We start from the raw sequence: 10430 nt of genomic DNA, 5'->3' as shown, positions 1-10430 counted from the left end.
AAAGCCATCTCAGGTATCTATGATGAAGAGTTCTCTGTCGGCACAGAGCCAAGGGGAGGGCGGGGGCATCCAGGAGAGCAGTGTCCCTCAGCACGGTGATGCTGCAAAGGAAAGGAACCTTTGCGACCCTCACGGAGTGGTGGCGGAGCTGCGGGAGCTGAGAGAGACCGTGTCCTCTCTCGTTAGACAAGTAGAGGAGCAGAAGACAAAAGGTAAAGCACAACACAGTAGTTAGTAGTACACAGTGGACAAGCAAACGAGACTATGAACTACGGAAGGGACAGTCTGACCTTAGGGGCCAAATGGAGGATCACAGGAAGACAGGTATTACAAGTTACAAGTTACAAGTCTTTTATTTGTCAGATGCACGAAATGACACAGGGTCAGACTGGACACTGACATTCTTAAGACAAGGCACCGCCAAAAAAGACCTACCATAACATAACATAGTATAACAGAACAAAACATGACATACACTCTGTACAAGTACTCTAGACACAATTTGCACATAATAAACATTTAATAGCCTAAAATAACCTTACTAAATATACAAGATGAATATACAATACAGTATGCTAAACATATAACAACCTACATATAATACTAACAAATATACATATTACAGCCTATACATATAATGCTAACATATATACCTATAACATATAATACACATATAATAGACTATGCTGACCTATTAACCTACCTGTGAGGGAGTTACATTGCAATATTTCTGAAATGGTATTACTGCTAGTGCAAACAGTAAGTTGGAAGTGACAGTATATGTAAGTGTAGTGCAAAAAAAAATATGAAAGAAAGTGAAAGTGACAAAAGTGGCGGTGGTGTATCAATGTCCTTTTAGCAGCCTGATGGCCCTCGGGTAAAAACTGTTCTCCAGTCTGCGTGTATGAGACAGGATGCTACAGTTCCGCCTTCCAGAAGGCAGTGGGGTAAAAAGTCTGAAGGCTGGATGGTAGCAGTCTTTTAGGATCCTGCCAGCTTTCCTGAGTCATCGTGTGTGGTAGATGTCCTGCAAGGCTGGGAGCTCCCTGCCGATGATGAACTCCGCAGACCTTACCACACTACGAAGGGCCTTGCGGTCCTTGGCTGTGCTGCTCCCAGTGGTCCCCAACCACCGGGCCGCGGCCCGGTACCGGTCCGTGAGGCATTTGTTACCGGGCCGCACAGAAAGAATAAATAATTTATATAATTTCCGCTGTATTCATTATTAGCGTCTGAGAGGTGTTTTATTTTGAAGAATGACCGGATTTTCTAGGACGTATCATTCGCTTGTCTCGTTCACGTGATACGTCTCTCAAAAAGAATCCCGCAAACTAGCGAAAATGAGTACAAAACTAAAATCTTTGGAGAGCTTATTTGAAAAGGCCCACTAAGGAGCCTACGGCCTCCAAAACATAACGCTTCTTTTAACAGACAAAACCAGGAGTCACAAGTCTGCTCTGTATAATATGTTGCGAAAAGCTAGCAAATAAGCCAATGAAGCCTTTAAAACTGCTTCGGCACAGGAAGACCAAGCACTGATTCAGCGTTATGGTGAGTTGTATTTTTCATGCACTTTACATTCGTAATACAATGGTGTTGGTCGCAAGTTAACGCCACTTCACTAATGTTTTTATATTCTATCAAACTCGCGCTTGCCTCACGGGTGGAATTGATTGATTCACATCAATATGAATGGATGACATGATTTACAAGTGGTGAAAAATTACACCTTGAAGGCGGTCCGTGAAAAAAATTGCCTACATTAAACCAGTCCGTGGTGCAAAAAAGGTTGGGGACCCCTGTCCTATACCACACTGTGAGGCAACCAGTCAGGATGCTCTCTATTGTACAACTTCTTCAGTCTCCTCAGGAAAGCAGTTACTAGTATAGGTAGAATATAACAGTTTTAACAAAACAGACATTTTAACACAGCTTTATAAATGCCCCATTTACACCTGGCACAACAGTAACTGATAAAATAGGTAGAATATAACAGCTAAGTAGTTTAATGAATGCCAGACAAATTGATTGATCAATAATGAGTCCTCTACAATTACAACATATGGTAATACGTAGACAATTAAACTACAGAGCTATTCTGACTTGATCTGAAGTGCCCAAAGCATGCATGTGTTACTTTGTGTTTCAGAGCAAGTAGCGTTTGGAGCAGCACTGGGACCTAATGGAGGTCAGGGTCCATATAACCATGACATTACCCTGGTTTACAAGGACGTTTTTGCCAATGCTGGGAATGCCTACAATCCAGCAACAGGTATATGTGCTACAATGTGTTGCCAGTTAGCACCTGACTGACATTGGCAATGTAATAAAGATGCAGCCTCGTTTTGGATTATGCATTATGTGCTGTTCTGATGGTCACAGGTATCTTCACTGCACCAGTGAAAGGAGTCTACTTCTTCAGCTTCTCTGGAGTTAATCACTCCAGCAGGCCCATGGGTCTCAGACTAATGAAGAACGGCCATCAGATGGTGACAGTGTACAATCATGTTGCAGGTAGTCGCTATGAGCCCGGAACCAATGGGATGAACCTGCAGCTAGAGAAGGGAGACCACATGTACATGCGGCTTAGGGCAAACACCTGGATTTATGATAATGGAAATTACCACAGCACTTTCATTGGTCATTTGCTGTTTCCACTGTAAGAATACGATGGTTATCTACCTTGTTGTACCCCGGTGTGTTTTGTTTTAAATGGTCATGTTAGCTTCTAATTGTTTGAGAGCAAGAAAATGAAAATAACAAATACCTTGATACCACACACTGTAGATGTGTCAAAGTCAGCCAAGGCATTTTTTTTTCTTTTTGATATTTAAGGTGTCCCTGCTTACTAAGTAACTTACAGAAATAGTAACAAAGTTACATACCATAAAATTATGAGTAAATGTTTTGATGAGAGAAGTTTTTTTTTTACTAATGACTGGTATATTTTCATGTAATGTATATCTGTGACATTGAGTGCGTTGACTAAAGAATGTGAATACTGGAAATGGGCTTCACTTCTGCATTGTTGAAATATTATGCTGTTACTATATGCAGTCCTAAGCCCTAAGTGTCTCTTGAGTGGAGGAAATTAAAGATATGTATATGTAGTATGATTGTGTTGTCGATCAGATAATAAACTATTTCAATAAGCCTGCTATTATCTACAAAATAACAGCAAACACACACATACCTGAAGAACTAAATATTTTATGAGATTTAAAAGATTTCACATAGATAATAACTAAGACAATAATAGCAAATATCTCTTTGCACATCTTGACACTTTTGGTCTCTTGCAGCATGTGAAAGAGTCTACCCACACTCAACGCCACATTTTAGATCTGGTTATTTTTTTAAGGTCTTGATCATTCTTCTGTTGTGGTTGAGGACATTAAGGGCTCTTTCTGATCATTTGTATGTCTTCTTTAACATACTGATCACTCTGGAGGTTCAAATAAGCTCTGTCTCTGTTAGGAAAGGGTCAATAAAGGAGAGTACCAGTGTTCAGTTTATGAAGGCCATAGCTATGTCACCAACACCTCAACCCTCAGGCTTTAAAAAATAAAGACCAAGTCCGAAATCTTCATTCTAATAGCTCTAATAGACTCAGATATCACTTGTACCAACATTATGAAAGCAATCACCAAAACAGCTTTATATTATCTTAAAAATATAGCCAGAGTCAAAGGGTTTGGTGATTGGACGTGGTTATCTGTGTTCTTGTGGATGTGTGAGAGATTGGGTGTGTGTATCCTCACTCGTGTTTTGTTAAAAGTACATTTGATAACGATACCAACACCTTACTTCCCCCTGGAAAAAACCCCCAGAGAAAGCCATGCTCTAACAATAATACTGTGACATAATTTGCAGGGGTTGTCTCGTGGCACAGTCTGGCACAGTGACACAGCATATAGTATTTGTATGATATATTTAAGATGATATACTGGTACCGTATATATATATCATCATATATACATTAGGCTGCAGGGGGCCTGTTTGATTTGACTGAGGGGAATTTGATGCTTGGGCCCCAGGCTTACTTCTTTTTCACTTCCATGGTTACCTCACTCACCAAACAGAATGGAATTCCCACCATTCTCAGCAACACCATAGTAACTGACCTCTGTCTGTCTGTCACATCTCTCCTCTGTAAGTCAATTTGCAAACTTTGATATTGTATGTATTGTATACATTCCTGTTTCTTTGATACTTGTAAAACAGTAATGCAACTTAATCTACAATTACAAATTTAGATTACAACCTGCTGTTTGTTAAGATAGCGTTTTCATAGTTGACTGCTATGTGATACATAATGAGGTATATAATGTTGACCAAAACACAGTGGCACGTGACTTTGACAAACTTTCCATTAAACACATTGGCTCTTGTTTCCTTATTGTGTCTAAAGTTCACCTGTGCAGTTTTTCCAGTCCAGAACCTTTCTTTTGTCAGTCTGAAAAATGTGTTAAAAACGTGGGGGTGAAAACATTGAATAGACTATTTACCCACTAACCTACACCCCCACAGAATTTATATCTAATCAGAAATTAGTTTTGTTAACAATTTATAGTTTCTTGGCAGTCTTTGTGTACACTTTCTTTCATTTGGATGATCTGTTCATGATCTACAATGATTAACCTTAGGGAGTTACAGTACTCTTCCAATGTCCTTCATTACCTGGTTAATAAGTAAGTGCATTTTTAATCAGAATGCATATAAACAGGGACAGAACAGGTCCTCTCAAAAGCCATTTCAGGTATCTATGATGAAGAGTTCTCTGTCTGTGCTGCTGCTCTGTTGTCTGTGTGGGGCACAGAGCCAAGGTGAGGGTGGGGACATCCAGGAGAGCAGTGTCCCTCAGCACGGTGATGCTGCAGAGGAAAGGAACCTTTGCGACCCTCACGGAGTGGTGGCGGAGCTGCGTGAGCTGAGAGAGACCGTGTCCTCTCTCGTTAGACAAGTAGAGGAGCAGAAGACAAAAGGTAAAGCACAACACAGTAGTTAGTAGTACACAGTGGACAAGCAAACGAGACTATGAACTACGGAAGGGACAGTCTGACCTTAGGGGCCAAATGGAGGATCACAGGAAGACAGGTATTACAAGTTACAAGTTACAAGTCTTTTATTTGTCAGATGCACGAAATGACACAGGGTCAGACTGGACACTGACATTCTTAAGACAAGGCACCGCCAAAAAAGACCTACCATAACATAACATAGTATAACAGAACAAAACATGACATACACTCTGTACAAGTACTCTGGACACAATTTGCACATAATAAACATTTAATAGCCTAAATAACCTTACTAAATATACAAGATGAATATACAATACAGTATGCTAAACATATAACAACCTACATATAATACTAACAAATATACATATTACAGCCTATACATATAATGCTAACATATATACCTATAACATATAATACACATATAATAGACTATGCTGACCTATTAACTTACCTACCTGTGAGGGAGTTACAGTGCAATATTTCTGAAATGGTATTACTGCTAGTGCAAACAGTAAGTTGGAAGTGACAGTATATGTAAGTGTAGTGCAAAAAAAAATATGAAAGAAAGTGACAGTGACAGTGCAAAAGTGGCGGTGGTGTATCAATGTCCTTTTAGCAGCCTGATGGCCCTCGGGTAAAAACTGTTCTCCAGTCTGCGTGTATGAGACAGGATGCTACAGTTCCGCCTTCCAGAAGGCAGTGGGGTAAAAAGTCTGAAGGCTGGATGGTAGCAGTCTTTTAGGATCCTGCCAGCTTTCCTGAGTCATCGTGTGTGGTAGATGTCCTGCAAGGCTGGGAGCTCCCTGCCGATGATGAACTCCGCAGACCTTACCACACTACGAAGGGCCTTGCGGTCCTTGGCTGTGCTGCTCCCAGTGGTCCCCAACCACCGGGCCGCGGCCCGGTACCGGTCCGTGAGGCATTTGTTACCGGGCCACACAGAAAGAATAAATAATTTATATAATTTCCGCTGTATTCATTATTAGCGTCTGAGAGGTGTTTTATTTTGAAGAATGACCGGATTTTCTAGGACGTATCATTCGCTTGTCTCGTTCACGTGATACGTCACTCAAAAAGAATCCCGCAAACTAGCGAAAATGAGTACAAAACTAAAATCTTTGGAGAGCTTATTTGAAAAGGCCCACTAAGGAGCCTACGGCCTCCAAAACATAACGCTTCTTTTAACAGACAAAACCAGGAGTCACAAGTCTGCTCTGTATAATATGTTGCGCAAAGCTAGCAAATAAGCCAATGAAGCCTTCAAAACTGCTTCGGCACAGGAAGACCAAGCACTGATTCAGTGTTATGGTGAGTTGTATTTTTCATGCACTTTACATTCGTAATACAATGGTGTTGGTCGCAAGTTAACGCCACTTCACTAATGTTTTTATATTCTATCAAACTCGCGCTTGCCTCACGGGTGGAATTGATTGATTCACATCAATATGAATGGATGACATGATTTACAAGTGTTGAAAAATTACACCTTGAAGGCGGTCCGTGAAAAAAATTGCCTACATTAAACCAGTCCGTGGTGCAAAAAAGGTTGGGGACCCCTGTCCTATACCACACTGTGAGGCAACCAGCAGGATGCTCTCTATTGTACCAGGATCAGGATGCTCTCTATTGTACAACTTCTTCAGTCTCCTCAGGAAAGCAGTTACTAGTATAGGTAGAATATAACAGTTTTAACAAAACAGACATTTTAACACAGCTTTATAAATGCCCCATTTACACCTGGCACAACAGTAACTGATAAAATAGGTAGAATATAACAGCTAAGTAGTTTAATGAATGCCAGACAAATTGATTGATCAATAATGAGTCCTCCACACTTACAACATATGGTAATAAGTAGACAATTAAACTACACAGCTATTCTGACTTGATCTGAAGTGTCCAAAGCATGCATGTGTTACTTTGTGTTTCAGAGCAAGTAGCGTTTGGAGCAGCACTGGGACCTAATGGAGGTCAGGGTCCATATAACACTGAGATTACCCTGGTTTACAAGGACGTTTTGGCCAATGCTGGGAATGCCTACAATCCAGCAACAGGTATATGTACTACAGTTTGTTGCCAGTTAGCACCTGACTGACATTGGCAATGTAATAAAGATGCAGCCTCGTTTTGGATTATGCATTATGTGCTGTTCTGATGGTCACAGGTATCTTCACTGCACCAGTGAAAGGAGTCTACTACTTCAGCTTCTCTGGAGTTAATCGCTCCAGCAAGCCCATGGGTCTCAGACTAATGAAGAACGGCCAACAGATGGTGACAGTGTACAATCATGTTGCAGGTGATCGCTATGAGCCCGGAACCAATGGGATGAACCTGCAGCTAGAGAAGGGAGACCACGTGTACATGCGGCTTAGGGCAAACACCTGGATTTATGATAATGGCAATTACCACAGCACTTTCATTGGTCATTTGCTGCTTCCACTGTAAGAATATGATGGATCTTTGCCCTGTTGGTGTGTATTGTTTTAAATGGTCATGTTAGCTTCTAATTGTTTGAGAGCAAGAAAATGAAAATGAAAAATACCCTGATATCACACACTGTAGATGTGTCAGTCAGCCAAAGCATTTATTTATTTTTGATATTTCGATATTTAAGGTGTCCCTGCTAACTAAGTAACCTACAGACATAGTTACAATGTTACATCCAATACAATTTTGAGTAAATGTTTTGAAGAGGGAAGTTTTTTTGACTAATGACTAATATATTTTCATGTAATTTATATCTGTGACATTGAGTACATACATTACTAAAGAATGTGAATACTGGAAATGGGCTTCACTTCTGCATTGTTGAAATATTATGCTGTTGCTATATGCAGTAAGCCCTAATTGTCTCTTGAGCGGATGAAATTAAAGATATGTATTTGTAGTATGATTGTGTTGTCGATCAGATAATACATTTTTTTCAATAAACCTGTTATTATCTACAAAATAACAGCATACCTGACAAACAAACATATCTGAAGAACAAGATATTTTATGACACTAAACAGAGTCGTAAAATGTGCACTTTAATCCCCCAGTGGCCAACCGTAAAAGACAACAACAGAAAAAGGCAATGTATCATGGTCCACAGACTGAAATTCTCAAAATGATCATTCAAACCACAGGGTTATTGGCCTACTCACATAACAAGCCTCTCTCTCCCTGGCTCTCTCGCTCTCTCTAACTGAGCCTCAGTTCTCACATCCACACACCTCTATGCTGTAAGCCTCTTTGCCTATACGTGCACAGTATATTTGATGTATTCCAGAATGTTGTAACCACTCTTAAAACAAAATACCACCAAATTTTAACCTTCTTTAGTTTGACCCGATTTGTTCAAGGCATGGTATTTTTGGTGAAATCAACTTGAATGTTCCTTGGTTGTCATATTTCATTGTTACAAGGTGAGGAACACACACATGCAATTCACAACACAACACTTCATTGTTCCTTGGTTATCATGTTTCCTGGTTCCTTCTACAGCAGCCTTTAGCATCAAAGATTTAGAGCTTGTTTGCCCTTGTGGGGAAAATGGCTTGACAGTATGGCATTACATTCATTCTGTCACACCCACACAAACACAACATTTTACATTTGACAGCGTGAGAAACAAAAGATAACTGCTATGTTTTGCCATGACTGGACACTATGATTGATGAACTACTATCGGTCAACTACATTTTTGAAAACATTGTTATCCCAACAGGAGATTTTAGCATCCACATAGATAATAGCATGGACAATAATACCGAATAACTCTTTACACTTTTGGTCTCTTGCAGCATGTGAAAGAGCCTACCCACACTCAAGGCCACTCTTCATATCTGGATATTTCTAAAGGTCTGAACATTTCTTCTGTTGTAGACCCTTTCTGATAATGTTTGTGCCTTCTTTGACTTATTGATCACTCTGGAGGTTCAAATAAGCTCTGTCTCTGTTAGGGAAGGGTCCATAAACGAGAGTACTAGTGTTCAGTGTATGAAGGCCATAGCTGTGTCACCAACACCTCAACCCTCGGGCTCTAAGAAACAAAGACCAAGTTCGAAATCTTTATTTTAATAATTCTAATAGACTCAGATCTCACTTCTACCAACATTATGAAAGCAATCACCAAAACAGCTTTATATTATCTTAAAAATATAGCCAGAATCAAGGGTTTGGTGTCCCAAAATAATAATAATACTATGAAGAAGGTCATCCATGCTTTTATTTCTAAAATGAGACTACTGCCAATGTCTCTTAACTGGTCTTCCTTAAAAAAAAATACATTAAACAGCCACAGCTCATTAGTTTTATTCAAGATCAAGAAAACAGAGCACATTACTCCAGTTTCCTAAATCCTAACACACAATTAGTCACAAAATAGATTTTAAAAGTGCTACCACTAGTCTATCAATCAATGAATGGTTTAGGTCCAGAATACAACTCTGATAAGTCTTAAAATAAAAAACTGAGAAGGGCCTTAAGATCCATGGACTCAGATCAGCTAGTAGAGCCCAGAGTGCTAATCTAACATGGTGAAGCAGCATTCCGCTGTTATGCTGCACACAACTGGAACAAACTGCCAGAACATGTTAGATGTGCCCCAAATGTAGCAATATTTTCATTTTTAATGTATGTGCCTGATTAAATCTAAAACTTGCACTCTTAATTTAATAAGATCACTTCTTATAATTATGTGTGTATACATACTGTATATGTCATCCTTTGTTGATTTGCACTCTGAGGCGCTTTGCTTTGTTTCAGTTATATTCCTTTTGCTTTTATTTATGTAAAGCACAATGCCTCTGTGAATGAAATGTGCTACATAAATAAACTTGCCTTGCCCTGCAGCATGTCATGATGCAAAAGCTTTTCACAGGGTGAAAATAAGGACACAAAACTACATAGTTCACAGCCTGTGCCACTCATGGAAACAAAAGGGAAGTGATCCAAAAAAGTGGTTTAGTGACAAACCTAAAGTAAGTTAGGATTTAAGAACACCATTTTCAACAAGAATGATCAGAAGAGAATTTCCTCTCTCTGCTCTGTAAATTGCCATCTAAAATGTCACATAATGTTTCTGAATTTTTGAACTTTCAACTATGTTTTATGGATGATGTGGATGACAGGCAAGGTTTAGATCACAACTACCTTGGAAATCTCTCTGTTCCAGAAAAATATATGTTTAGTAGAATGCCATTTTGGTGTGTGTGACAGTAGATGAGAAGCAGATGGCAGCAAAAGACACTGTGGTTACTGAGATCATTGGTACATCTGCATTTCTCTGAGCAGTTCTAAGATCCTTTCTTTGACCATAAGGAAATGAAAATAAATGCAAAGGGAATGTAACAAACTGATGACACATGTTAAGATGCTATTTTAATTTATTGAGTAAATAATGTCTTCATGATTTATTTTGAT

This window comes from Sprattus sprattus (assembly GCF_963457725.1).
Source record: "Sprattus sprattus genome assembly, chromosome: 4".
NCBI classification, from domain to species: Eukaryota; Metazoa; Chordata; class Actinopteri; order Clupeiformes; family Clupeidae; genus Sprattus; species Sprattus sprattus.
The sequence above is the reverse complement of the archived record's forward strand: the minus strand, read 5'-3'. Positions refer to the sequence as shown.